Source organism: Triticum dicoccoides, chromosome 4B (assembly GCF_002162155.2).
Source record: "Triticum dicoccoides isolate Atlit2015 ecotype Zavitan chromosome 4B, WEW_v2.0, whole genome shotgun sequence".
Taxonomy (NCBI): domain Eukaryota; kingdom Viridiplantae; phylum Streptophyta; class Magnoliopsida; order Poales; family Poaceae; genus Triticum; species Triticum dicoccoides.
Genome location: NC_041387.1, coordinates 522767775 through 522771550, shown reverse-complemented (window position 1 = coordinate 522771550; position 3776 = coordinate 522767775).

Genomic DNA, 3776 nt, shown 5'->3' with positions numbered 1-3776 from the left:
TCCCGTTTACCGGAGGAACACTTTGGGTGCTACCAAACATCACAACGTAACTGGGTGATTATAAAGGAGTACTACAGGTGTCTCCAAAGGTACATGTTGGGTTGGCATATTTCGAGATTAGGTTTTGTCACTCCGATTGTCGGAGAGGTATCTCTGGGCCCTCTCGATAATGCACATCACTATAAGCCTTGCAAGCAATGTGACTAATGAGTTAGTTGCGGGATGATGCATTATGTAACGAGTAAAGAGACTTGCCGGTAATGAGATTGAACTAGGTATTGGATACCGACGATCGAATCTCGGGCAAGTAACATACCGATGACAAAGGGAACAAAGTATGTTGTTATGCGGTTTGACCGATAAAGATCTTCGTAGAATATGTAGGAGCCAATATGGGCATCCAGGTTCCGCTATTGGTTATTGACCAAGAATAGTTCTAGGTCATGTCTACATAGTTCTCGAACCTGTAGGGTCCGCACGCTTAAGGTTTCAATGAAAGTTATATTATGAGTTTATGCGTTTTGATGTACCGAAGGAGTTCGGAGTCCCGGATGAGATCGGGGACATGACGAGGAGTCTCGAAATGGTCGAGACGTAAAGATTGATATATTGGACGACTATATTCGGAGTTCGAAAAGGTTCCGAGTGATTCGGGTATTTATCGGAGTACCGGAGAGTTACGGGAATTCGCCGGGGAGAAGTTTTGGGCCTTATTGGGCCATACGGGAAAGAGAGAGGGGCTGCCTAGGGCAGGCTGCGCGCCCCCCCAAAGCCTAGTCCGAATTGGACTAGGGGGAGGGGCCGCACCCCCTCCTTCCTTCCCTTCTCTCTTCCCTTTCCTTCTCTCCTACTCCTACTACATGGAAGGGCTCCTAGTTCTACTAGGAAAGGGGGAATCCTATTCCCGGTGGGAGTAGGACTCCCCTAGGGCGCGCCATAGAGAGGGTCGGCCCTCCCCCTCCTCCACTCCTTTATATACGGGGGCAGGGGCACCCCATAGAAACACAAGTTGATCTACGGATCGTTCCTTAGCCGTGTGCGGTGCCCCCCTCCACCATATTCCACCTCGGTCATATCGTCGTGGAGTTTAGGCGAAGCCCTGCGCCGGTAGAGCATCATCATCGTCACCACGCCGTCGTGCTGACGGAACTCATCCCCGACACTTTGCTGGATCGGAGTCCGGGGATCGTCATCGAGCTGAACGTGTGCTGATCTCGGAGGTGCCGTACGTTCGGTACTTGGATCGGTCGGATCGTGAAGACGTACGACTACATCAACCGCATTATCATAACGCTTCCGCTTACGGTCTACGAGGGTACGTGGACAACACTCTCCCCTCTCGTTGCTATGCCATCACCATGATCTTGCGTGTGCGTAGGAATTTTTTTGAAATTACTACGTTCCTAAACATATATTACATGTGTATACTTACAAACACATTAGTTCCTCAACCTATTTGTCTTCAATACTCCAAAACCACTAAGGGGGCACTTGATGCACTTACAATCTCCCCCTTTTGGTGATTGATGAAAAATTGGTTAGGTTCCAACGGGAGTAAAATAATTGAAATGTAAGTATATAGTTTGAAGAAATTGCTTACAAGATATTGAGGAACTCCCCTTGAAGATGTGCATATGAGGAATTTGCTTTCGATTGCAAATGCTCATGGCAGGTTGAATTTGTGGAGATCTCCCCCCTATATCTTGGAAACCAATCATGCATGATCATAAGATATTTGAAGAATATGAATGCATGATGAGAATTGGTGTCTGACGAAATTATGCATGCATGAGCAGATATATTTAAGATCTAAGCATGTGTCAAATGAAGTAAAAGAGTCAGACAACCAAGTTGCAACTCATCACAAAGCAAAACCAATAAAGTTGAAGAGTTGCAACTTAAGCAAAAAAAAAAAACAGCCCATATAATGACCCGCTTGAAGACTAACTCAAACTTCTCCCCCTTTGTCATCAAATGACCAAAAGGTGTGGAATTTGAGAACTAGCGCCCCTGAAGAAAAACATCATGGAGAGGACAAGGGAGCGCCCACATTGTTGGGGTCGCACGGTGCAGAAGGACCAGCAGTAGTGTCATCAACATCTGCATTTTCATCAGTGGAGCATGATGAAGACTCTGAACTCGGCATGAGAGGAGGAACTTGAGTTTTCTTGAACTTCTTCCTTGGCACTTCAGCCCATCCAAAGTTCATTTGAAATTCTTCAGCTACAAGTTCTTCATCTATTTTGAGATGTGAGAGTATGACCCATGATCCATCGAATATCTCATGGAGATATTAGCGGTTTTTCCGTACCGTGTTATGCGTCACACTCATGTTGGCTTGAATGGCAGCAAACTGATGCTTAACCAGTGATGATTCTTGTCAACTTTCTGATGAAGACTAATAAGCAACTCACGGTCAGTCATGACACGTGGTGCTTCTGGTGAAGAAGATGGCCTTGAAGTTTTTGCAGCAGTATCTTGCCTTGCAAATTCATCGGCTATGGAGCTGGAAATAGGCTGACAGAATTGTTAATCAAGGGGAGGAATTCCTTCATCAGTGACATCCATGCCTTTGCCAGGTACTGAATACATAGTGCTTTGAAGAATCTCAACTTTCGGCAATTAACTCAAGTGATTCTGAAGATCATCCTTGTAGTGGATTGAAGACCGGGATCTGATGAATCCCATAATTCATGGTGCATATGGCTTCAAATCAAAAGGAGACTGAGCGATAGTACCAAAGTTGTCACGCCCAATATGCGACCCTATCCAAAAGGAACTCGAAGGTCCCACCAAGGATAGACCTGCATATTGAAACGGTTTTGCAAGGTGGATATCATTACATCAACATTACATAATAGATGGGGATACATACAAGAGGCATACAATGCCACACGAATACAACATCACAATACATAAGAGCATCATCCGACTATGGATGAAACACAAACAGAAACTCAAACGACATCCACCCTGCTAGCCCAGGCTGCCGACCTGGAACCTATCCCCTGATCAAAGAAGGAGCAGAAGAAGAACTCCAAAACAAGCAAACATCGCTCTCGCGTCATGATCATCGCAAAACCTGTACCTACAACTGTTGTTGTAGTAATCTGTGAGCCACGAGGACTCAGCAATCCCATTACCATGGGTATCAAGACTAGCAAAGCTTAAAGGGAACGGAAGGGGTAAAGTGGTGAGGCTGCAGCAGCGACTAAGCATGTATGGTGGCTAACATACGCAAATAAGAGCGAGAACAGAGCAAACGGAGCGGTCGTGAAGCTAGCAATGATCAAGAAGTGATCCTGAACTCCTACTTACGTCAAACATAACCCAGAAACCGTGTTCACTTCCCGGACTCCGCCGAGAAGAGACCATCACGGCTACACACATGGTTGATGCGTTTTATTTCGTATCTGGTGTCAAGTTATCTACAACTGGACATTAACAAATTCCCATCTGCCTATAACCATAGGCACGGCTTTCGAAAGATTATACCCTGCAGGGGTGTCCCAACTTAGCCCATGACAAGCTCTCGCGATCAACGAAGGATATACCTTCTCCCAGGAAGACACGATCAGACTCAGAATCCCGGTTTACAAGACATTTCGACAATGGTAAAACAAGACCAGCAAAGCCTCCCGCTGTGCCGATAAATCCCGATAGGAGCTGCACATATCTCATTCTCAGGGCACACCGGATGAGCCAGACGTCGGGTTGGCATAGACCCTGGCTGCCCAGGGGGCGCCGGACATCGCTCGGTTTGGACCAACACTTAG